Source organism: Capra hircus, chromosome 15, assembly GCF_001704415.2.
Source record: "Capra hircus breed San Clemente chromosome 15, ASM170441v1, whole genome shotgun sequence".
Lineage (NCBI taxonomy): Eukaryota > Metazoa > Chordata > Mammalia > Artiodactyla > Bovidae > Capra > Capra hircus.
The window spans coordinates 77787540-77815006 of record NC_030822.1 but is presented as its reverse complement, the minus strand read 5'-3'; positions in this window follow the sequence as shown (position 1 = coordinate 77815006).

Genomic DNA, 27467 nt, shown 5'->3' with positions numbered 1-27467 from the left:
AAAAATGAAAGCCTAAAATCAGTCTCCAAATATATTTTAAAATTTTTGCATGTATGCTTGTAAATGTTATTGGTCTACTTATTTTTGATATGCTCCTTTCTGCTATAGCTATTAAGATTAAAAATAGCTTTTTCAGAAGAATTGAAAATTTCTTACTTTTTCTTATTTACAGAAAAAAATTCTATACAATTTTTATTAGCTACTTGATGAATAGTTGATAGACTTATCTGTATAATTATATCTGGTGTTCTATTTACAGGAGACTTCTAAACTATGTTTCTGTGTCTTTAATAGTCATAAAGTGTAATAATCACTGGCATTTTCTCTTACTGCAACAATAGCCCACATATCTTATATTTTATTTCCATTATCATTTTGTTCTAACCATTTCCCACTATAATTTATTCTTTGATTTGGAGATTTTTAGTTTTCTTTTAAACTTCCAAGTATATGGAATTTTCTTAGTTTTATTTTTATTACTGATAGCTAAATTAATTTCATAGTCAAGAATGTACCATTTGATACTGATTAGAATGTTTAAAAATTGTTTTTGGCTTGCTGCTATTGTTTAGTCACTAAGTTATGTCCAGCTCTTTGTGACTCCATGAACTGCAGTACATCAGGCTTCAGCACATTCACTACCTCCCTGAGTTTGCTCAGACTCAAGTCCATTGAGTTACTGATGCCTCCAACCATCTCATCCTCTGTCATCCCCTTCTCCTCTTGCCTTCAGTCTTTCTCAGCATCAGGATCTTTTCCAATGAGTTGGCTCTTTGCATCAGGTGGCCAAAGTATTGGAGCTTCAGCATCAGACCTTCCAGTGAATATTCAGGACTGATTTTCTTTAGGATGGACTGGTTGGATCTCCTTGCAGTCCAAGGGACTCTTAAGAGTCTTCTCTAGCACCACAATTTGAAAGCATCAGTTCTTGGGTGATCAACCTCCTTTAGAGTTCAACTCTCCCATCAATACATGACTACTGGAAAAACTATAGATTTGGCTATACAGACCTTCGTTGGCAAAGTGATGTCTCCACTTTTTAATATGCTGTCTAGGTTGGTTATAGCTTTTCTTTCAAGGAGCAAGCATCTTTTAATTTCATGGCTGCAGTTGCTATCTACATTGCTTTTTTAATACATGATAAATTTGAGCAAAAGTTTTTTGTGTACCAGAAAGAATTGTACAACAAATAGGTATTTTTATGTGCCCATTAGGTCATTTGTGTTGCTTGCATTTTTTAATATTTTCTGTAGCATTGCTGAGTTTTGATCAGCTTCATGTATTGATAACTGAGATAGCTTGAACCTTTGTACCACAATAGTGAATTTACCACATTTTTATTGGAGTCAGTCAATTTTTACTTTATACATTTATCTTAAAGAAAGATTTTAGGTATCCATAAGCTTCAATATTGAAATAGTTACATTTTCCTGGAAAATTCCACTTTTTCCCAATACAGCCTCACTCTGGTTTTCTAGCAATTATTTTTGCTTTAAAGTCTATGATCAGTCATACCAGCCTTCTTTACTTTAATAATTTTGTTGTGTATCCTTTTTCATTCTTTCAGCTTTTCTTTGTTCTGATTTAGATGTACCTCTCAGAAAGAGCACATAGTGAGATTTTTTTACCTTTTTGTCTAGACTGGCAAGTTTTGCCTTTCACCAAAACAGTTATTCTCTTTTATTTGCTGTAATTATTTGCATTCATTGATGTAATTTTATTTGTGTCTATTAAACTACTTTTTTTGGATTGTTTGCTTTTTATCCTTAATTCTTTACAATTTGAATATTAAACTCTCTATTTCTCTTCTTTTATTGTTTATCCTAAAACATTCTGGTGCTCATTTAACTTTACATGATCTAAAATTAGTCTTCTTTCAGAAAACCAAAAGAACTTTAGATTGCTTTAACTCCTATCATCTTCTTCCCATATTTAATACTATTGCTATCAAATAATTCAGTGGTGTTTTTGTTTTTCTGTGTAAATCAAAATTGTTTTTGCACAGTTCATACTTGTTTTGATTTATCACAGGATTGTATTTTTAAGCTCTATATTCTTCTTTTATTTCAGACCTTTTTATTTTTTCTCCTCATCACCCACCCAAAAGTGCATGTCTACATGTCTATAGTGCATGACACTGTCTTCCTTTCAATTCAGTGGACTGGTGAACTCTTTGAAAGTCAATATATAGATTAGGTTTAGAGCTGTTGAGATAACTAAACACTGTCTTTAATGGTATAATTTTGGTATCTTAAATTTAAATAAATATTGTATTGGTTTTGCCATAAAAAAATATAATAATAAGTAATAGAAGAGAAAAATAAAATAAAATAATTTAAATAAATAAAAGTCTCTTTTTTTTTTGTCTATGAAGCTGCTATTTGCAGAATCAGCCAATTAAAAATTCAATGGATGGATTAGGTTGTTGCTTTCATAGCACAACTCTCTTGAAAGGAAGACCCACCAAAGGAATGCTGGACCCCACCATAGGGTAGGGAGATTCCTGGAGATTCCTCTGCAACACCAAGAGTTGTTCTTTTCCATTCCTGCTTTTGCTATTGGCAGTACTTGAATATGACGATGAGACTAAGTAATGGTTTCTGAATTCCCACTATACAGTTTAAACAGAGTCTCATGGTCCAGACTTCTGTGGCTAGGGAAGTAGCCTGTGGCAATGACTCGTGTTCTTGCTTAGTAGGTCATTCAACCTACCCCACGTCTGTCTAGGGTGTTGCAAGTCAGAGCCCACGCTAACTCTTGATCAGATGAGCCCGTATGCATCCAGATACTGTATAAACATGAATTGTCAATGAGACAGTTTAGTATTCTGAGAGAACAATCATATCCACCATCCAAATAGCTGAGTATATTTTTCTAAGTAAAGGAACAAACAGTCTTGCAGCTGATTTCATAATTGAAGAAAACAGGAAAAAGACTGTGAAAAGGGAAGAAACTTCTGGGAGAGAAGAATGCAAGCTACAAGTGTGGCATAGGGGGGCCAAAAGGGTTGCTTATTCTAGAGCTAGCAGGGTGGTAGACTGGTGACAGCTGCACAGGGTACTGAAGACACGTGGGCTCTGAAAGCGCGTGAGCTTAGTCTCACATGGTGGCTCGAGTATTCACTGGCTTTGCAACCGCTAGTAGTTTCTGTAGCATCTCTTGGTCTTAGCTTCCAATTTGTAAAAGGGAGAAAAGCCACTCCTGTGGCAGTGTTATGAGGATTAACTGTAATGAAAGTAAATGTCTTTCAACACCTACCCTACAAAACACCCTCAGTAAAAGGCAGCAATTATCACTATGAGACACTAGACTCAGCACTGAATCTCTATCTCTCTACAGTTTTCTAATTTATAAAATGGAAACTAAAGAACAAAAAACTCTATCTTACAAAAAGTCTGTGGAGGTATAAATAAACTTGAGCACTTTGTTGACATTTTGGACAATTCCATTAGAGTTCTTTCAGAATCCTGTCCCCAGGCCCCACCCCTCAAAAGAAAATCAAGCTAGTTATAAATAAATAAGCTGGTTTTCTTTAAATAATCATTCATTTCATCTAAACTTTAAAATATTTCCAAACTATGACTATTTCTTTGCTATTTTTGTCATATTTTTTATGTTTATAGTATCCATATTTTTTCATAATATTTCCAGTTCAAGCCAGTCTATGTCTGACGCAGGATACAGCATGCTTGGGGCTGGTGCATGGGGATGACCCAGAGAGATGTTATGGGGAGGGAGCTGGGAGGGGGGTTCATGTTTGGGAACGCATGTAAGAATTAAAGATTTTAAAATTATAAAAGAAAAAAAAGAAAATATAAAAAAGGAAACATTTGGGGGAAGAATCTTCCTGTGTAATAGTTGGCTTCCTTGTACATTTTGAAAGCTGTGAATATTTGAATGTATCAGTGAGCTACCTGCACCCCACAATTTTCCTCTCTGCCTCTCACAGCCATTCTAAACTACTCAGTCTGGAGTCAGTTTCCCTCGATACAGTTGTCCAGTCACTTCCAGTTTTTGTTTGCATTTCTGCTCAATTGAGTGTTCCTGTTTCTTCCGTTTAGCTGCTATGGCCAGACTTATCTTCTGAAATAAAATGAAAGGACATTATAGTCAAGTAAGTTTTATTGCGAGGAGGGCTTGTGTCCAAATCCCTTTCTCCTCTTTACCCTGGTGAACAGAGCTGCAAAACACAGCAGCCTTGTAATCCCTGCCATTCTCCCCATTGAGGCTGAGAACACACCCAGTTCTGAGCAGCCAGCCCCCAGACTCTGATTCTGCTGGACTGTCCCAGCCTGTCCTCCTTCTTAGAGACAAAGGCATTTCGTGCAGAAGGCACACTCAAAATCGTACTACCCCAAATCCTGCTTCCAAAGTAGAATAAAGAATAAAAAAAAGAAGAAGAAAAGAAATAAGAGAAAAAGAATCCAAATTGCTTTCTCTACCTTTTTATCTTGTTCATTTTGGGAACCAGGGAATGGTGTCTAAAACATAGCAGTCGTTCAACAAATATATTGAAGCAGACTATGTAAAGTAGAGGGTGAAGCAGTGGCTTTTCTAAATGCCGTTATGGTGGCTTCTGTTCACTGGTTTGTTTGGTATCCATTCTAATCTCTTTCTTCTGGGTCTTCATCAAATCTATTGCCTGAAAGGCTGACAACTTTTTTTCCCAGATTTCCTTGCAACTGATATTACAGATATCACTTAGGTTCCACCAACCTGGTGAAATCATTATGGATTTGAATTTGAAACTCTGTCAAGTGGAGAGTTAAGAGGCCTCCGTTTTGCTGATGTAAACTGTGAGAGGCAGGGTAAAACAGTGGCTAGCAGCTTCCTAATTTGATGGCTTGTTACAGTTCAAGCGGAAGCTTTCCCATCACTGGTAGGAGTTCCTGGAAGCTCAATCCAGAGCCTGCTGCTACAGCCTCCAGTGATTTTGGAGTTCACCCAGTGCATTACAACACGCCTATTTTTGTACAAACTACTGTCTGCAGTGTAGCTCTACTGTGGCATACCCACTGAAATGCATGGCCTCTTTGGCCACCTTACACCAACAGCTAAGGACACTTGAACTTGAACATGCACTGCTTACTCTTTCATTACTTCAGTCTATTTAATGCAGGACCTTGCACCCCACCCACCCACCCCGCACCACCCATGAAAACTTCCTCTAATATATTCATTTGTGGTTTGAATTCTCAGGCTTTATTTTCTACCTCGTCATGAACAATCCTCTTGTATTCTCTCAATATGCTGTTTTTATAGACTCCTGTCTTCCACGCTACTTGAGGACAGCACCTTCCCCATGACCACTGCTGCCTACACGTGAGCACTGATCCCTGCCAAGTCTGGGGTTTCTGTGGGTTTGCAAAGAACCCACTCCTCAAAGTGCTATAATCCCTTTAATTGTCACACTGTTGGAAAAATAACTGCTCCAAGAATAAAGGAGAGAAGGCCTTTCTCCTTTAACCTGTGACGTGATATATGACCAGAGCAAAATGATTTAAGCCCCATGTCTCACCATAGCCTCCTGAAGACAGCCCCTTCTCTGTGAAAGGCTGAAATTTATGCATGGTGTTTGACAAGGGGATATATACCAGCTATTCTCTGATGCCTTTTGTCTTCTCTTCTTCTGAGCTTGTGCTGCAACTTCTCCTGCAGCCCCAAAATAAAGCCCCTGAGACAAAAGTAAATGTTAACTCAGGCCCATCTCTCATTCATGAACGTGAAAGTCGCTCAGTCCTGTCTGACTTTTTGTGACCCCATGGACTGTAGCATACCAGGCTTCTCTGTGCTTAGAATTCTCCAGGCAAGAATACTGGAGTGGGTAGCTATTCCCTTCTCTAGGGGATCTTCCCAACCTAGGGATCAAACCCAGGTCTCCTGCACTGAAGGTGATTCTTTACCATCTGAGCCACCAGGGAAGCCCAAGAATGCTGGAGTGGGTAGCCTATCCCTTCTCCAGGAGATCTCCATGACCCAGGAATTGAACTGGGGTCTCCGACCCTGCATCGCAGGCAGATTCTTTACCAAACTCCAGCAAACGACAAGGCCAAAAAGTTATATCAACACCACTCACTTATTTGAGCACCTACATTGTGATAGGTGTACATTCACACTGATCTGCAGGTGAGTTATTCATGGTCTTTACCCTTAAGGAATTTATCACATAGTAGAAATAAAGAACCACCTTTAAGACAGAAAAACCTTACATACAGGAAATGCCTGTCAGATTTGAACCCCCAAAGAAAATCAAAGAAATTTAAATTTTCTATACCCTATTATTACTTATAAAATAAACATATCTAGCAGTGAAAAAAAAAGGTGTTAGGCACAAAACTTGAGAAAATAGATTTAAAGCAACCCTACCTTTTAATGCAAGGGGTTGGGCTGTCAGAGATAACATAGGTGATTATTTGTCAGGTCAGACTCTCGTGAATTTGAGACCTCATGCAGATTCAAGCTTCAGTGATAATTTCAAGGATATGAGTAACCACACAGCAGAGTCAAAGCAGAGAGAGTCCAGGACCACCACTCCAGGACCACCACTGCAGGCCCCCAGGCCCTTTCTCCCAGCATCAAGACACACTTCAGTTCAGCTTATTTTAGGAGGGCTCTGAGTTGGTATGCAGAGATATTACTTACATAGAAAGCTGTTGTTTCAGTCATGAAACATCTCCATTGTAGATTCAGATAGACATTTAGACTGATGCGGAAGCTGGAGCTCCGATACTTTGGCCACCTGATTCGAAAAACTGACTCATTGAAAAAGACTCAGATGCTGGGGGACTGAAGCAAAAGGGTGAAGTGGGTGATAGAGGACGAGGTGGTTAGACAGCATCACCCACTCAATGGACATGAATTTGAGTAAACTCCGGGAGAGAGTGAAACAGGGGAGCCTGGTGTGATGCAGCCCATGGGGTCGCAAAGAGTCATACAGGAACTGACAGGACTTTATGTACAAGACCTTCGATGGTCATGGTCCTAAAAATCCACCCATCTAAGAGGAAGGGTCCAAAACCTAATTTGGCCCAAATACTAATTGGTTGTGTACAGAGGGCTCCAGAGTCAGATGCAGAGCTGTCCCAGGGAGATACAGTCCTCTCCAGCCCTTCTCCCCGTCCTCCAGAGACAGCGGGGATGGACGGGGAGCTGGGAGAGCAGGATCTGGGGAGAGAGACTGCCACTCTGCCTTCCTCAGCAGGAGGGGCCTTCTGAGCTCAGGGAACTTTAAATCCATGAAACTCTGGTGGTAGATATTAGAATGATTGGGTTTTTTACATGATTAGTAGATATCCAATTAGGACTGCAAGTGTGGTGGGAACTGTCTAAGATTTTACCCAGACAAAGATACGAAGAGCCTGCCAAGTAGGCTTAAAGCAAAAGGTTTGAAAATATGGTGAAGCTCTCTGTTTTCATCTGAGCAAGTTTTGATCATCCAATAAATGGGTTATACAGGCACACTGCTATTTGTGTCCAAGGGTGTGGGTGTGTGTGTGTGTGTGTGTGTGTGTGTGTATAATCTGTGTGTGTACATAAATTTTCCTTGTTTATTCCCCTTGCTGGTAGTGGGGATTAATCGGTCATCCACACCACGCTTGAGAAACTATACAGTCCCTTAGCCAAGGAGGAGGCGTTTGGGAGGGAAGCAGCATTTATTAATGCTATATGCAATTTTTTCTCTACTTTTGAGAGAATGATTCTTTAAAGAGAAAATAAAGTGATCCTTGGTTAAAACTAAATGCTGGATAATTTGACCTTATTTGAGGAAACTTTATAGAGTTCAAAAAGCATTAAGACCCTTCCTGATGGGCAAGCATTATCTGTTTTCACAGGTAGGAAAGAGCAGAAAGGATTCAGTCTGAAGAGGCTTTGCCCCAAATCCTCACTCATCTTCAAGAGACATAAATTCCACAGTCTCTCCGATTCTAAAAAGTGTGCTTCAGATAGATATACAAACATTTTCCTTTCAATGCAAGCTTGGTAAAAGGTTTACGTTTAGGTTTGCTTTCAGTCGTCAGCTCCTCCTGGGCTCCTCTGCTAAAGGGCATCGACTCCCTCTCCACAGCAGTCAGCCTTCTGCATGCAGGTGTCCCGCCCTGGAGCAGGCTCCTGTCTCTTCCCTTTTGCCGTCACACTCCTGTAAGTTCTCAGAGAATTTCAGCATAAAATGAATCCCCTGAATTCTCCAGGAAACTAGGAAAATCTATGCAGAAAGTGAGAAAAGAAGCTCTTATTATTCCTGCAGAAGTTTACCAAAGAAGCAAGCTCAAGTAATAGGAAAAAACAAAAAAAAAAAAAACAAAAAAACAGACACCTGATTTGCTAAATCTGGAAATTGATGATTGATAAAGGGCTGATGGCTATTGATGTTTTAATAGAATACTGTCATTTGGGTTAACCATGAGACCCCATCACTATCAATTTTGACTAGTAAGCAAGGATGGAAATTCAAAATTAAGATACTGACAATTTATTTTCTCCAAAACAGCATAAAATGAAAACTTTCAAAGTATATAGACTTAAAGAAAATACTTTTGATATAAGAAAAAAATTAGAAAGAAAGAGATGAAGAGTGAATGTATCCTGCTTTTTTTATCCAGTAGTTCTTATCACATAATTTAGAATTTCATTTTTAATATTTAAACAAGAGGGAAAGAGTAATTATATAATAACTATCAGCTTTTCGTTTCTTCCATTATTCAGGTTATTTCTGGTAATGATTAATACCTTTTAATCCATGTTTTAGACATTTCACAACAGAAGCTTTCATACGGACTTATCACCCAGCAATTATTAAGTATGCTTTTTCAAAGTATGAATACACCGAAAACTATTGTGCAAGGCAGAATTTGGGGGTTTTGATTAATGGTAAAACATATGTGATTGAAGCAGATTATAATATTTAATCACATATTGGCTGAACAGATGCTTAAGAATGTAGCATCTGAAGCTCCCTACTTACCATTCACAATGCAAATTTAATAACGTAAAAAAATCTTGAGAAAAATACATTTTTGTAATGTTATAGTCTCTGTATCTATCACATACACTGAAAGTTCCTTAAAAAGTGGAAAATGTCTAGATGACCTGTTAAATAAGTGGTGATATCTTAATAAAGTAGGACTTTGGCTAGATAACTACACCTAGCTTAGGTTGAAAACCACTTTCACATCTCCTGCTATGTGGATCCTTCTATTTGCTGATGTCATTGCATTCACTCTGCCTCATCCACCAAAAAAAAAAAAAAAAAAGGCATCTCATGCATTTCACATCCTGTTGACTCATGGGAACACCCTATATGTTTCTCACAGTCAGGTACACTTTAGTATGTCAATATATTAGCATATGTACTAGTTGGTTCTCCTCCAAAACAAAGTTGCACAAATGTTTGAATTTTGAGAATATAGATTACAGTTCCTGTGTTTGAAAAGGGGAAGGAGTAAAGATATACGTAAAAAGAAAAACAAGCTTAAAATTATTTTGTCTTCCCTAGAGCATTGGAAACAGTGGAAACAGTGTCAGATTTTATTTTGGGGGGCTCCAAAATCACTGCAGATTGTGACTGCAGCCATGAAATTAAAAGACGCTTACTCCTTGGAAGAAAAGTTATGACCAACCTAGATAGCATATTCAAAAGCAGAGACATTACTTTGCCAACAAAGGTCCATCTAGTCAAGGCTATGGTTTTTCCTGTGGTCATACATGGATGTGAGAGTTGGACTGTGAAGAAAGCTGAGCGCCGAAGAACTGATGCTTTTGAACTGTGGTGTTGGAGAAGACTCTTGAGAGTCCCTTGGACTGCAAGGAGATCCAACCAGTCCATTCTGAAGGAGATCAGCCCTGGGATTTCTTTGGAAGGAATGAAGCTAAAGCTGAAACTCCAGTACTTTGGCCACCTCATGCGAAGAGTTGACTCATTGGAAAAGACTCTGATGCTGGGAGGGATTGGGGGCAGGAGGAGAAGGGGACGACAGAGGATGAGATGGCTGGATGGCATCACTGACTCGAAGGGCGTGAGTCTGAGTGAACTCCGGGAGTTGGTGATGGACAGGGAGGCCTGGCGTGCTGAGATTCATGGGGTCGCCGAGAGTCGGACATGACTGAGCGACTGAAATGAACTGAACTGAACTGAGAGCATTGCATGTGAACTGGATTACAACCTACGACTTTTTGCTGTGTGGAGGAGAGGGCATAACAAGGATGAATGTCACACTGTCCTAGTCCTCCACTTAGATGTAGTGCATACACTGGACTTCAGTATTCTTGCCTTGAGAACCCCATGAACAATATGAAAAGGCCAAAAGATAGGACACTGGAAGATGAACTCCCCAGGTCAGTAGGTGCCCAATACGCTACTGGAAATCAGTGGAGAAATAACTTCAGAAAGAATGAACAGACAGAGCCAAAGCAAAAACAACACCCAGTTGTGGATGTGACTGGTGATGGAAGCAAGGTTCGATGCTGTAAAGAGCAATGCTGAATAGGAACCTGGAATGTTAGGTCCATGAATCAAGACAAATTGGAAGCGGTCAAACAGGAGATGGCAAGAGTGAACATCGACATTCTAGGCATCAGTGAACTAAGATGGACTGGACAGGCATGCATGTGTTCACTAAAGCCCGCTCACAGTGTTAATGAGCTTGTGTTGTATTCAACGGTTGTTACAGATCTGTTTGTCAAACTTTCCTGATACCGCAGCCACCAGGCCTTCTCCATTTCTACAGTGCTCAGAAAACCTTTAGGCTAGGCCTGTGATTACGGAAGGCCTATGTATGGTTCAGCTCAGTTCAGTTCAGTTCAGTCGCTCAGTTGTGTCTGACTCTTTGCAACCCCATGAATCGCAGCATGCCAGGCCTCCCTGTCCATCACCAACTCCTGGAGTTCACTCAAACTCAAGTCCATCGAGTTGGTGATGTTACTAGAGGATTCAGTGTCACAAGAAAAGAACATTAATTTACTCTTTCAGTATTATTTCTTGAGTGTTCCCTTCATGCCAGATACTGATTGAGGCCCAATATGAGTGTGGGGACAGGCAAGGCTGCAGAGGTGGCACCTGACTGAAATCATAATACCTAAGCCCTGAGTCATTAGAGGAAGTCAGTAAGCCCAGTCAATCGCACAGAAAAACACCAAATAAAGGTTACAGCAGATCAGAAGAGCAGTATTGAAGCAGTTTTCTGATCATCCTTGATTGCAGACTACGAAACAGGAGTGTCAATGGTCAAAATTACATTTGTTCTTATATATTCATAATAAGTTTTAATGTGGTTTTCTTTTTTTTCCACAATGTTACATGTCAATTACATCTCAATTTAAAAAAAAGGAAAATATCTGAATCCCCAGAAGTAATGAGCCAGAATTAAAAGCAAGTATCTTACTGTTCCACTGCCCTTAGCCCCCTCACAACAAGAATATGTTCACCATCCCCATAATGTCTCCTGCATTGTCAGATTATCACTGAGCCACCTGGGAAGCCAAGGAAGCTCTCTGAGGCTTCTTTATTTAATTTTTATTTTAAGATATTATATATTCCTTACTTCCCACAGTAAGTGTTTGAAATTTGATGTGTATTTTACTCTTACAGCACATCTCCATTTATTTTTTAATCTCACTTTTATACCTGAAACTATCACAACATAATTATTTGGCTATACCCCAATACAAAATGTTTTTGGTGTCAAAAAAAAAAAAGTTGTAACGTTTTATTTAGCTATTTGGTAAAAGAGTTGGGCCCAACTTAGCCACAAAATGACAACCAATTCAATTCATGTGTCAGCGTGATGAAGTTATCTCCAGCAAACTCCTTTTTGCCTGGAGCATTTGAGGAAAGAATGAAGCAGGTTTAGGTTTAAATCCACACAGTTTTAATAATCATTGTCACTAGTCTAGCCTTGGGCAAAGACTGGATCTACGTTTACTCTGACTATTGGTAGAAAGGAGAAAATGGTTAAACTTTTGGCTTCCTTAAAAAGAACGGTCATCGAGGAGTCAGTGCCTAATACAAGAAATCAATAAACTGCTGGTGTGGATGAGGATAATAACGGTTTACAGATGCTTGGAAGCCCATGAGTCATCATCATTAATTTAGCCTCACATGTGTGTAGGCAAAATAATAGGATTCAGACAGGCCTCTGAGGGGCAGATCTATCACATTGATCGAGAGCAGCCAGCAGAAAGATGGGCTTTCCGTCACATCTGACAGTGCTATGATGCGGTAGAAGGCAATCAATGGAGACCTGCTGTCTGACTGGACTGCCCCCTGCTTTGAACACAGCCTCACATGATGGCCTCCCCAGCCTCTGGTCCATGTTTAGCCTGGAACTTGGCATAAGTCATCCGCGGCGTCTCCTGCCCTGAAGGTGGGCTTCTGCCTGCAGAGCAACAGACCTCTTGTGTGCTCTGTGCCAATGTACGGAACCCCACTTTGCTCTTAGAATTGGGTTTCTCAAATGTCTTAGCAGATTAAATGCCCATATCCTCTAGAAATGTAGCTTTGCTGTTGGTGTCTGGCATTTCTGTTTCCTGCCAAGGCTGGAAAGCTGGCCTCTGAACCCCGGGTGGCTGGGCACCTGCTTAAAGACTGTCCTCCCTGCCCGCCTGCACATCCCAGCATCACCTAGTGCTAATTCTCCATCACTAAACTCTGCCGCTAAACTTTTGATGCTTTTGAACTGTGGTGTTGGAGAAGACTCTTGAGAGTCCCTTGGACTGCAAGGAGATCCAACCAGTCCATCCTAAAGGAGATCAGTCCTAGGTGTTCCTTGGAAGGACGGATGCTGAAGCTGAAACTCCAATACTTTGGCCAACTGATGTGAAGAACTGACTCATTGGAAAAGACCCTGAGGCTGGGAAAGATTGAAGGTGGGAGAAGGGGACGACAGAGGATGAGATGGTTGGATGGTATTGCTGACTTGATGGATGTGAGTTTGAGTAAGATCTGGGAGTTGGTGATAGACAGGGAAGCCTGGCATGCTGCAGTCCATGGGGTTGCAAAGAGTTGGACATGACTGAGCGACTGAAGTGAACTGAACTGTCCTGAAATTACCACTGGTTTGCTTCAAGTCAGAATACAGATGCTAATTGTTTACTGAGCACCACTTGTGATTCCGAGCTGTTCTCACCAAATGTTGAATTCTGTGTGGTGTTGTAGGTGGTTTCTCAGCTTCCACAAATAAGTTGTTTTTCCCTTTTCATCTTTCAATCTACCTAGTGCAGTTAACTCAGCCAAAGCTAGTTCTGTCGTGGAATGTAGGGTGGGTAGGAGATGCAAGCTGTCCTTGACCTTAAGAAGGATTAATAGCAGCAACCATAATTTAATACATTCATTTATTCAATTATTATCTTTTCTTGGCTACTACACATTAAATGTTGGAATCAGAGCAACAACAACAAAAAAAGACAGACTTCCCATTCTCACGGAGCTTATATTTTCAGGCAAGCATGCAGACATTCATGTGTGTGTTGTTGTTGAAAAGGACAATAAAAACCAGTATCACGTTATAAATAGCACAATGTAACACAATGTAGAGAGTTTAAAGAGCTAGTTCAACCTGGGAGGTAGGAAGCCTCTCTGTGGAGGTGACATTTGAAGTGACATAAAGGAGTCAGCCATTGGCTGATCAAAGAGGACACGTTTCTAAGGGAGGAAAAACTGGGCAAGGTTCAAAACAGGAATGTGCCTGAGGGTCTGTGAGTCAGATCAGAGTGGTTGGAGGTAGTGGACAGGAAAGCAGTGATTAGAACAAGGCCGGCAACTTTGTCAGAAGCTGCATCTTGAGTGGCTTTATGAATCGTGACAGAGTTTGAGTTTAAACACAATACAAAGGCATTTGAGGATTTTTAGGAAGAGAGTACCTCGATTGAGTTATATTTGTAAATGAACAGAGTGCATCTGGGAGGATCATGGATGTGTATGAAGGTCCTGAGAAGCAGCTGAGACTCCTTAGGAGTCTACCGGGTAGTCGTGCAAGAGGGAGGGTGCTCTGCATGAGGCTATGTAAACACGTGTAGAAAACTGGAGGTGTGGAAAGTGGAGAAAAGTGGAGAATCTGCAGGACCTACAGAAGGATGTGATGTGGGATCATAAATCTTAGATTTTTATAAGGAGCGAAAGGATCCATGACAGTGCCATCTTCTGAGGACGGGAGAAAAGCCAAGTGCGATTTTCTGGCTTGTACACTTGAGTTGCCTGTTAAACATGATGTAACTACAGAGAGTAGGCAGTCGGGTAGGTGAATCCGAAGGGCTGGGAGATATAAGGATTGGAGACGAAGCACTGGAAGCCGTGAACTAAGAAAATATATGTTAGGCTTTGGCCCTGGTTCCTGACCTAGAGCTCCTAAATCCCCTGGAATTTCCTGGATGATAGAGGTGTCCTTTGTTTTAATACGGTGACCCTTGACAGAGTCCTGGATAGTTTCTGGATGGGAGCTGAACATCAGAAAGACCAAACCATGATTTGTTGTTGTTTAGTGACCAAGTCATGTCTGACTCTTTGGCAACCCTATAGCCCACCAGGCTCCTCTGTCCATAGGATTTTTCAGACAAGAATACTGGTGTGGGTTGCCATTTCTTCCTCCAGAGGATCTTCCCTCCTGCATTGACAAGCAGGTTTTTGTTTGTTTGTTTTTTACCACCCAGCCACCGTGGAAGCTGAAACCATGATCAGATGTTCGGAATTTTCAGCCTCATCACCCATCCTTCTGAAAGGTGAGAGGGACTAGAAACTGAGTTAATGATCAGTCATGGAGGTGATGAGGCTTACATGAAAATCCCAAAATTGCAGAATCCTGAGAGTTTATGGGCTGATGAATATAGCTGCATGCCAGGAGGGTGGTTATCCTCAGCTTCACGGGGTAAGAAGCCCCCGTGCACAGGACCTTTCCAGGTCTCACCCTATGTATCTCTTTATCTGGATGTTTATCTGTATTGTGTAGTATAGTCTTCATTATAAAACAGACTGCTAAGTATAAGTAGGTGCTCCTCGGCATTCTGTGAGCTGCTCTAGCAAATTGTCAAGCACAGGGATGAGGCTGCGGGAATGCCAGCGTATGTCCTTTGGGTCAGAAGCACCGGTGACAAACTGGAGCTCGCTACTGGCATCTGAAGGGGAGGAGGGGAGAGGCCGCCTTCCGAGACTGAGCCCCTAACCTGTGGGTAATGGTGCTTCTCCAGCAGCAGGCAGTGCCAGCACTGAGCTACGCGGCAGGACATCCAGCTGCTGTCACAGATCTGCTTGATGAGTGGAGAACCCACTCATCTGGAATCAGAAGTACTGCGAGTAGAGACAAAACAGAGAAGGAGTATGCTTTGTTTGTTCCTCCTGTTTGGTTGGTTGGCTGGTTTTTCTCAGGCGTCATCTGCGCAGAGCTGGTATTTGCATGCTTGGAGTGGCGGAGGCTCCAAGGAGACGGTGTGGGCGGGAAGAGATGAGAAGGAACCGGGAGAGAGCTTTGAGACACCCTAACGTGTTGAAGCCAGGAAGAGGAGAAAAAACATGAGAAGTGAGCAGAAATGTGAAGCAACTGCAATTAATAAGCCCTTATCATATGTAAGCTCGTGTGATAATTTAAAAAAAAATTAATGTATTGAGGTAACATGACATAAGTTTCACATGTATGACATTATATTTCAGTTTCTGTATACACTACAGCATGTTTAACACCAAAAGCTTAGCTTCTGTCAGTCACCATACAGTTGACCCCCCTTACGCATTTCTCTCTCCTCCCCAGTCCCCTTCCCTTCTGGTATCCACTACTCTGTTCTCTGTATCTGTGTCTGTTTTTGTTTGGCTTGGTTCGGTCGTTTTAAAAAGTATTCCACATGGTGAAATTGTTCTGTAGGCTAATCACTTTAACCTTAAACTTTCAGAGCTAGTTAGAAAGTGAAATCTGTCTAAGCCCCTCCACTGGCCAGCTGTGTGACTTAGGCAAGTTAGCTAGCCTCTCCATAACTCAGTTACCTCATCTGTAAAATGGTTTTATAAAAATATTTACTTCACAGGCTTGCTAGTTGGATTAAATGGATGAATATGTATAAAACCCCTAGAACAGTGCCTGTTATGTATTAAGCACCCAATAAACATGATGTAGCAATTGGTAAACAGCAACTATTATCTGCCTTTCACATTTAAGTGAGAGTCAGACAAGTCTGAATCGTGAAATATTGAGTTAGAAATGGTGGAATAAATGCTGAAATAACTGTTTGATACCAAACAAAGGGTATAATAATTCTACATTCCTTTAATTTAGGATCTTTAAAATAAACTGACTTATGACCTAGTTATTGTTTCTAATCAACCATGGTGCCATGGTGCCACAGTGGGGAAACTGAAATATTAGTATTTCATTTCAGATACGGAGAAGGCACTAGCACCCCACTCCAGTACTCTTGCCTGGAAAATCCCATGGGTGGAGGAGCCTGGTAGGCTGCAGTCCGTGGGGTCACTAAGAGTTGGGCATGACTGAGCAACTTCATGCTCACTTTTCGCTTTCATGCATTGGAGAAGGAAATGGCAACCCACTCCAGTGTTCGTGCCTGGAGGTTCCCAGGGACAGGGGAGCCTAGTAGGCTGCCATCTATGGGGTCACACAGAGTTGGACATGACTGAAGCGACTTAGCAGCAGCAGCAGGATCATTTCAGATAGCATTTCAACCTTCATTCCCTCCAACCAAATTTTTTTATGGGATGCTGAATATCAAGCAAACTCAATTTACTTTCTGTCTTGTCTATGGAGTGATTAAGTATACTACTTTCCCCCTCAAAAAAAAAAAAAAAAAAGGTCAGAGTTGGGATGAGGCAAAAACAGTAAAAAAACTAGCTAACCAAATAATCACCCATCATGTAAATATGAGCTTCCCAGGTGGCTCAGTGGGTAAAGCACCAGCCTGCAGTCCAAGAGACACAGGAGATGCGGGTTTGAGCCCTGGGTCAGGAAGATCCCCTGGAGGAGGGCATGCCAAACCACTCCAGTGTTCTTGCCTAGAGAATCCCTCAGACAGAGGAGCCTGACATGCTACAGTCCATAGGGCTGCAAAGAGTCAGACACAACTAAAGCTAGTGGACAGAAACACATGTAAGAATGTAATGTATTGACCATTATTATTAATTTAAAAAATAAAATAATTGTTTAAAAAGCATGTTTATTAATTTTAACTATGTATACCAAACTCTGTATACCAAATAGCATCACTGGCTCAACGGACACGAGTTTGAGCAAATTCCAGGAGATAGTGAAGGACAGGGAAGCCAAGAGTGCTGCAGTCCACGGGGTTGCAGAGTTGGACACAACTTAGTAATTGAACAACAAATACCAAATATGGGAACCAGTCTCAATAAAATGATAATTTTAAAAGGAGACATTATCTATTAATTTCAAGCAAATAAAGCAATTCAAGTGAGGCTAGTTAAGTATTGTCAAGAAAAGGAGTTGGAAAGCTACTTCCAAATAGAGAAGAATGGTTTGTATTTAGCATACTTGTTGTTCATCCATAAATTGGTGCTTTTATTTGTTTTAAAGCAATTTGTCCTCTTCAACAAATTAAATGTTCCCCTATGCGAGTGTGAGGCTATTTTATTTGCAACTCTTTTATGAAACAAAGTTAACTTCTGCTTAATTCCTACCCAGATTAATGAAGGTTTCTTTTATTTATGATATTCTAAATCTTTTCTATTGGTGCTAATCAGGTTCTATTACTAAAGTTGAGAAAGGCAGAGAATTTCTCTGTACATAATTCCATTATCCAGTTCCATAAATTATGTGAAAAGATTGTTGTTACTTTGGAAGAAACTGTGGGAACATCTGCCAACACTAACAGGTGACAGGTCTGACTATAATTTTGTCCAAATTATACTACAGGGCATTACCCATCACAGACAACCTTTAAATGTCAGAAATAAGAAGGAAAGAAAAGGAAAGAACGAAAGGGAAGGAGAAAAGGAGGGAAGCCAGGAAGGAAATAGGGAAGGAGGGAAGCGGAAAGGAGGGGAAAAATATCTCCTCCTTTGGTCTGGAAAAGTATTCCCTCCTTCCAATTCGGTTTGGAAGCACTAGTTTCTGAACAAAGTCAATCACCAGGGACCCGCTCAATTCTGAAAATTTTCCAAAGTGAAGCTTATGTGTTCTGTTGAAATTCACCCAAGAATTGCACACCTTGCTGCTAGGAAGTCACACCGGATGTCCTGTCCAAGGACTAATAACATTTGCTCCTGTCGGCTACATCCATATGTGAAGAAGCAGAAGAAAGTGCTTCAAAGCTGGTTAGTCAACTTTAAGTTATGCTTAGCGCACTGTATCGGGAATACAAAAGCATTTTCCAGATGGCATCATAAAGTCAATTCATTTTTGCAAAGCACCATCTCATTTTTGAGAAACAGATCCTTGTTTTTCGTTCCCCTTGGTTGCTTCAGAATTGCTTTTTCTTGCCATAAATACAACACTTAAACTGGAGGGCTGGGTAAGATATCTGGAGTGTAGTATGAAAAATGTCTAACAGACTATAAGCTTTCAGATATGAATTGACGAGGAAGATGATAAGGTATTGTCTTAACCACTGGCCAGGCCATCAAGGAGACAGAGTGCCAGATGGATGTTTGGGATTCTACTTCCACTTCTAATGACATAACCTTGTGTAATTCACTTAATCATTCTGTGTTTTGGTGTCTACGTATGTATGAGAGCTATTCTAACCCTCAGAAATTCCTTTGCAAGTCATCCAAGGCCCATCTATCATGAGTTGTTTCCCTACCTGCTTGTCTGCATGAACTCTACTGTAGCCAAATTGTTCAACTCACTTTCTTCTAAATAAGCCTTGCACTTTTCCAAATTCATGTCTTTCATCAAGCCCTTTCCTTGGCCTAGAATGCATTTGCTCTTCTCTGTCTGGCCAAATACTACTTGTTCTTTTGAGGCAAGCCTCCTCCTCAATGAAGGCATATACATATTCATGTAGTAAATTAGGATTTACACATGTAATTTTAGTTAGTCGCCAGAACCATATTAAGTCATTATTTTATGCTTATTTACAGGTGAGAATATGAGACTCTAAGTAAATGCTTATTGTTCCTAGGTCCCAAAGTGTTATCAGAACCTGGATTAAATTTCGGTTTCTTGGACACCGTAAGTTCCTTTACTGCTCCACACAGTCTCCTAGTAACATTTTTGTTTCCTTTGTTATAGTTGTTGTTATTACTTTTATACTTTTTTAATGTAAAAAGTCATGTTTCCGTAAATAAATTGTAAATGCCTTGAAGAAAGGAATGGTATTTGTATATTTCTTACACTAGAATATAAACTCCATGGAAGCAGAGAATCTGACTCTGTTATTCACTGTTCTTACTCCAGCTGGCAGGTAGTAAACAAAGTAAATAATTAGTGAATTTCCATCTGTCTCTTGCAGCATCTGGCCTTGCATGTAGACGGTCCCAATAAATACTTGTTCTTCTGGTTCTATGAGACTGTCCTCCATAAAGATTTTTAGATTAAAATCTTCTTGGATATTTACAAAATGCTTCCCCCTTACCCCTCTCCATGCCTGTTATTTGCCTTTTGGTACTGACCTTGTCTACCTAACATGACTCTTCTCAAATCATTTATACCACTCTTGGCTTCTCATGCTAACACCAAACCCTGGCATGTTTGTCTCCAGTGATGTGGAATGAGAGGTATATCATGAGATTAAAAATTGCTTTCTAAATATCATTTATTGAATGATAAATTATCCCCATGCTGAGCAGTTCATTTATATTATTTTACTTAATTCTCAGAGAGGAATAAAGAGTCTTTTTACAGGTTAGGAAACTAGAGTTCAAAGAGATTAAGCAGCTTGCTCATGACCACAAAGCCAATAAAATGATGAGCTAGGATTAAAGCTCAAGCTCCAAACCACTGAGCTCAGCTTCATCCATGCATCTTGCAATGTTTTGGGAAAGGAGGCTAAATATTCCCATAAGCTAGCATGATCAGATTAGACAAGTCCTAAGAATAAAGTTCAGTAGAGTGAATAGTGGCACTGCATTTTAGAGGTTTGACTGTTGGGAAAATGTCCAAATTGTCGACACAAAAATACCAATTGCATTGACTGTTTTGTTGACATAGTCTGAGAAATTATTAAACACTGAAACTAAAATTTCAGTCCTTAGTAATGTTATGTTATTTGGTGAGCATTAGGTTCAATTCATTAGTAGAAGAAAATCATTAATATTTAAACTTATTTTCTCTAACTTCAACCTAGTAAAGGCCAGTTGGTATTTATTAATATTTTGAATGTGGATACTATTTCACCAACATTATTAGTAAGATTTCATCAGCTAAGTTGACATAGTTTTGGTTTGGCATTGAGTCACATCTTTTGGTTATTTTCAGGAAGTCAAAATGAGTGACTCAGTGGTGTTCAGTAACTATTTAAATGTGAAAATAAGAACACAATGAAAAACACAACTTCTAAGCATTTGCAATAGATTTTACAGTTGTTATAACTTTGGAGCTGGTGAGAGTTAGTTGTTCTGGCTTCTGAAATGAACTGCATTTGGAAACTTGGCTTAGCCATTTTTAATCCCTTCTGGTAAGTACTTCTAAAGCTTTTATCATTGTTACAACATAAATCAGACAAAGAGGGTTCTAGGTTGCAAATTTTAGATTTTTAGAATTTAGATGCTCTTTCTTTCTCAACTACCTACCATATGTAACACTGGACAAATTTCTCATAAAACAGGTGTTATTTTATTCAACTCTAAGTGTAAGGTAAAATATAACTCAAGGAATTCAAAAGGGATCTATAAACACACAAAGTGCTTCAGTTCAGTTCAGTCACTCAGTCGTGTCCAACTCTGCGACCCCATGAATTGCAGCATGCCAGGCCTCCCTGTCCATCACCAACTCCTGGAGTTCAGTCAAACTCATGTCCGTCAAGTTGGTGATGCCATCCAGCCATCACATCCTCTGTCGTCCCCTTCTCCTCCTGCCCCCAATCCCTCCCAGCATCAGGGCCTTTTAGAATGAGTCAACTCTTTGCATGAGGTAGCCAAAATATTGGAGTTTTAGCTTTAGCATCAGTCCTTCCAATGAACAGCCAGGACTAATCTCCTTTAGGATGGACTGGTTGGATCTCCTTGCAGTCCAAGGGACTCGCAAGAGTCTTCTTCAGCACCACAGTTCAAAAACATCAATTCTTCAGAGCTCAGCTTTCTTCACATCCTTTAATCAAATCACAAGGCAAATATTAGGTAGAAGATTGTGACATTCTGATATTTTATCCATTTGATTTCTCATTTTGATATCTGTACAGAATGCACAGCAAGCAGTGAAATTAGTTTATACCTGTTACGTATTCCAGATGATGGGGAACAAACTGGAGTATAACTTGGGAAACAGTATCGTTGTTGTGGCTGTTGTGATATTAATAAATCGGTAGCTTCTGACAGACTCGAGCAGGAAGCTCGGTCTTATCTTACTGTAGAAGTCTAAGATCTCTTGATCTGCAGGCTTTGAAACTTTGCTTGGAAGAAGATTAAACAATGCCTCATTTTACAGTAAATCAGTAATTAATGATAAATTATTTAAATGACTGCAGATTTGCCTTTGGCTTTCTCCTTGAATATATGTACCGTAAGCAGATGAGTCTTTAAAAAGAAAATCTGACATCCTTTATTAGCAAAATGATACATTCATTACGTATCCACTAAATATGTGTTGGATACCTGCTACACGTTAGGCGCTGCATCAGGTACTGGCTCCTGTCTTTGAGGCACTCACCATCGAGTGGAGGAGAAAGATGCATCCACAGCTAATTTCAGTATTCATCCCAATGCCATATTCTTTGTTGGAGGCATCATAACCAGAATAAATAATGTGGAAAACATGGTAATATACACAAAGTTAGATAAGAAGGGTTATAGAATAAAACTGTATAGTATAATAATAACCCAGAGAATACCGAATTTATACGTGATAATCTTGATGCAAAAGGAGGTGCAGCAAAGAATCGGACAGAGCAGAGGAGATGAGCGGAGAGCTGGCAAGGGAAGACACAGGCGGCGAGGAGCTACAGGGGAGGAAGTCTGGGAGGGAAACTGACTTCCGATGCTTTTAAGACAAAGCACGTTTCACATCCCCGAGAAATCTGGGGACAAGAGAACACAGACTCTCCTGTCCATAGACACCTCTGGGAGAGTCCCAGTCTCTTCCCCAAGGAAGCAGAGAAGTGGGGAGACTTAAGGGAAGCTGCAGGAAAGGCCACGGACACCTCTAACATAATAATATAATAGCCTTGCTCACTCATCCCCATGTCAGCTTCATAAGCCTTGACCAGGCTTAAATGATGAGGTAAACGCAGACACAACAAAAATGTGGAATTCCTTAATGCTGCAGCATTCTCCACCTCCCGCCCCCTTTTCCTTAGCTGGGAGATGTGAAGCTGATGCTATCCAATGGTAGAGGGAAGGGGAACCAAAATCCCCAAGCCCCAAAATTTATAGTCTCAATTTGAAGCTTAAATGCTTTGGTTTAAGTGAGAGATATAAATATTTTAGAGCAAATTGCTTGGTAAACTGGTTATTTCCTCTTCTCACCAATGCTGCGGTGTTTCGGTTTGGATCTGCTGCTGGGACAAGATAGAATTTGTAAATTTGCCTGAACCTGCACTTTAAATGATAAAGAAATCACTGAGCGACTTGAGTCATCCTAGAGAAACCTACAGAAATAGGGCTCAAGGTAGAAATTTAGGAAAACAGAGAAAAGCATGTTTTGCCTTTTTTTTTGCACACCAGAATTTGTAACTTGAGGAAGTTATATGAGCTAAATCTACTTTCAAAGGTCAGTTGGGGACTATATGTGATTTCATGGACATCCAGAGCCCCCATTTTTTTCCATCTCTTTTCTGATGCCCTCAATTTTTTTTTTTTTTAGTATAAAATATGTTTCATTCTACTAACAAGGTCTTGAGTTCACTCTAGGCCAGAATACTGGCGTGAGTAGCCTTTCCCTTCTCCAGGAGATCTCCCCAACCCAGAGATCGAACCCAGGTCTCCCACATGGCAGGCAGATTCTTTAGCAGCTGAGCCACAAGGGAAGCCCTGAGTTCACTGGATAACAGGAATTTCTATTAACATTTGATTAATTTGTCAATCAATCAGAAAGGCCCAGTGATTGATTATCAGGGTCTCTCCTATGTGAACCTGTAAAAGAGGATTATATATCAATATTTGGAGATCTGGGGTCCCCAGTAATGAAAGAGTTGCAGGAAGAAGAGGCAAATGAACCCTCTAAAGGGGAACTGTCTCCTGAGGCAGTGGTGTTGCAAATGGCTCTTCGTTCATGATTTATGAAGATGTATACTTTTAACAAACTAATTTCTAGGGACTTGTATGTGAGAAAAATTACTCTATCTTCATTCTAAGTGCTGAAAAGTGCTTTAGGATCCTTGTATAATTTGCCTTGACATTTTTCTCTTTGTAAATTTTATTTGCGAAAACTTAAAAGTCCCTCTTCAGGAGGTGTTCTTTTTCTTTGCTTTTGAATAATTTATAACTGAAATCCTGATGTCTTGCAGATGGAGTGCTGTGGCTATGGTAAATGACACTATGCCAAAAATCGTGTCTAGGAAGGACTAGGCAGGTGAAAATAGGACTCCCACCTTGACATCTCACTGTTTCCTCCAGGAAGCAGGCATGCCCAGAGAACTCTCGAGGAGGATGGACCAACTATCTGTTGGATATGGAGCTACCCCAGGGGGTCCAGAGAAAGTACTCACTCTAAGGGAAAACAGTCCATTGGCGCTTTCAGAGCTTTGGCCCAGGTTTGGTCCCTGGTCAGCGAGCTAAGATTCTGCAAGCCACGTGGCTCAGCTTAAAAAAAAAAGAATGGTCCAGATGCACAAGGTGGCTCTCCAGACTCATCTAGTCACATGGTGAGGGACTATGACAATAGTGGATAAAATCTCAAAGAATCAGCTCACTAAAATCTTTGTTAGACATCAACAATTCAATGAAGAAATACTTTGTGGCTTGAAAGTCAAAGTCGCTCAGAGGTGTCTGACTGTGACCCCATGGACTATAGCCTTCCAGGCTCCTCTGTCCATGGAATTCTCCAGGCCAGAAGACTGGAGTGGATAGCTGATCCCTTCTCCAGGGGATCTTCCCAACCCAGGGATTGAACTCAGGCCCCGCACACTGCAGGCAGATTCTTTACCAGCTAAGCTACCAGGGAAGCCCACGTTGTGGCTTATGTAATGACAACTAGGTGAAAGGCACTTGCCCTTCCTGAAGGTAGACTGTTGGAACCCAGAGAAATTATGGAATAGACATGGTAGCCTGGGCAGCAAGCTGAGGCAGTCTGTGCTTGGAGAAGAGAAGCTGTAGAAGGTATCTTGCTCCCATTGTTCCCCTTTGGTTGCCATAGAAGATGGCAGAAACAGTAGTCATCACTCTGGGAGCTGGAGTGCAGAGGAAAACCAGCAACAAGCCTAGGGCAGCAGATGTGGTGAATTAAACGACTCCTTCTTGAGCTCAAGTGAGCCAGTCCTTTGCTTCTCTGTCTCCTCTAAGAGGAATGTGAAAAGGCAGAGTAGGGGATTGGGGAGTGGGGACAAAGTCAAGGAAAGTTTACTTCAGATCTGGGCAGTGCACACAAGTAAACTTTTGAGTTACACCCTGTTTGAGATCCCTTTCAACTGGGGAGTCATCTGAGGTGATCCTGGGCTTTCCTGCTGGCTCAGCAGTAAAGAATCTACCTGCAATGCAGGAGAATCAGGAGTCATGGATTCAATCCTTGAGTTGAGAAGATCTCCTGGAAGAGGAAATGGCAACCCACTCCAGTATTCTTGCCAGGGAAAATTCCATGCTCAGAAGAGTCAGGAGGGCTACAGCCCATGGAGTTTTTGAAAAGAGTTGGACATGACTGAGCAGTTCAACACTGAGGTGGTCCTGGCACTTTCATCAACTTCATCACCTTAAAGAGTTCTTTTAAGGTACAGGTCTACCATGGAGAGACCTAGCTGCTTAATTCTGATTGTCTTCCAGGTAATGGGTATTCAATGTAAAGGCAAGTTCACTCAGTGAAATAAAAACAACACAGGGTAATCAAGAGGCTTTAGTGAGCCTGTCTTGGATTCATTTTCTTTATCTGTAAAAACAAGGTACTTCTTAACATGGAGTGTGCAATAGAATCATCTGAGGAACTTAAAATGAAAGCAACAACTATCTGAGCCTCGTAAATACATACCAAGTTACATAAAATGTATGTGCATGTTCAAAGAACTCCATAGGTGTGTCCACCCATTGATTAAGGACCACCAATCCTGATATTTTTGCAGGTTCCCATTCAACTTCAAAATGTTATTTGTCTTCACACATTTGTATATATTGCTTGTGAGAGATTAAACTAGCACAATATATATTAAAAGCCTTATGAATTTGCCTGTCTTCTAACTGAACAAGTCCCTTTATATAAATTTATCCCTCAGAAATTAGGTCATGCATACAAACATATGTATTCAAAAATAATCATTCTTGATTACAAAATCAAACTGTTGAAACAAAGAAGCAATTAACAACAAGATCTTAATTATGAGATAAATTATGGTATATCCCTAAAACAAATTAATGTATAGTCATGGGAAATTAAGTTTTAAGGGAATAATTAGTGATGTGGAAAATGCTTATGATATGAAATGAAGAAAAGCAAATTTTAAAGTACATGCGAGTATAATCATATGTGATTATTACCATGTGTTGAGAAATATGCTGAGGGAAAGAAGCTAGACACAAAGGAGTGCATACTGTGATTCCATTTATACGAAAGTCTGGAAACAGCACGTCTAGTTGATAGTGACATAAAGCAGTGTCTGCCTGCAGCAGGGAGCAGGGATGGAGATGGACTGCAGTGGGGGGGCTCAAAGCACCTTGCTGAAGTGACTGGGATGCTTTCATCTTGGTTGTGATGGTTACACAAGTGAATGCGTTTGAACGCTGGGAACTGGTACATTTTATTGTACGAAAATACTACTTTATTTGAAACTACAGAGTGAAACTTTGCATAGCATTTTCCATAAAATGTTTTTTCTAAGTAGCTAAAATGTTAACTTTTAAAACAAGTAGACTTCCAAAACAAAACCATGACAACTTTCTCATTCTTTACTAAGGTTCCTGCCTGTGCCTTACAAACAAGTTAGAAGCGTATAAGTATAGAGATATGATAGTTACTGTATTCAGGTGCTGGAATCAAAGGGAATTTTTTTTTCTTTATACTCCTACTTCTTCAAAATTTCTATAATGAACATTTTTATATTACGAAAAGGATCATTTTAAAATTGATGTTTAAAAGACATTAAGCTGAACACCCAAAACAGAGGAAGAATGGGTGAACTAAGAGTTTAGAAAAACCTAGTTGTTCTTGTCTTAAGAAAACGTGACCTTAAAAAACAAACAGCGATAACAATGTGGGTGTAAAGTGGCCCAGTGGGAACGTGCACTTGAGTAGTGAGGACACCAAACACATAAACACAGCGTGCAGGCCTGTGTGGCGTCTGCTTCCGTTCCCTGAGCCGGGCAGTGCCTCGGCGGCTGCAGCAGGAACTCGGGCCTATTTTTACTCAGGAACTGAGCTCCTGCTGCCTTCCTGAGCTCAGCTGGTGCCCCACTGCTGGCAGCACGCCTGCTCTCTGGCGTCCCCAGCCCTCTGATCGCTGGCCTGCCCATCCCCTCATCACAGGCCCTTAGAGCACCGCAGGTCGTAAAAAGGCAAAGTACAAGCCAAGGATAAAGGAAATGACACAGGGAGCTGCTCTCAAACAAATAAGCAGAGGGGGGAAAATACGGCTGGGAACCTAAACAAGAATGCAGCAGAGGAAATAAACAAGCAAACAAAGCTCGAGGCTGAGATTGCCCAAAACAAAAGCCCTGCACCGAAGCCATTTCTAGGGGAAAATAGGAGACCAGAGGAAACAGAGACCTTCCTTACTAGCAGTGATTTGACAAATACCTTATAACTCCATTGATTCTGAAGTCCTGATTAGCTTTCTGGGTCTGTTGGCCCGGACGAACCAGGTGGCTTAGATCCAGACAGATCTCAGCCACTTAATAGGATAAACTTGGAATACAAATCTAGACCTCCCAGCTATGCTCTTGAGGGCAAGGCACCATTCTCAATAGAATACAGTGAAAGGTGCCCCTGGAGCGATGCAATAATCACTTGTCAACCCTCATCTGTAAAATGGAATTCATTGTTCTTGCTTCAGGTTCTGTGGTATAGCTTAATGACATGATTATATACTTCAGTTTCTCTGGGGCTCTGGTCCAAATGAGATGATAATAATTGTTATATTGCCTCTTTTTTCAGCTTCTGCTTACATTTAGGGCTGCTTACATTTAAATTCTTAGAGATTTTTGTACAGACTTAACCATTTAGAGTTGTATTTACTGATCCCTCTTTTCCTAGAATATAGATATGATTCCATCAGACAAGACTAGAAAT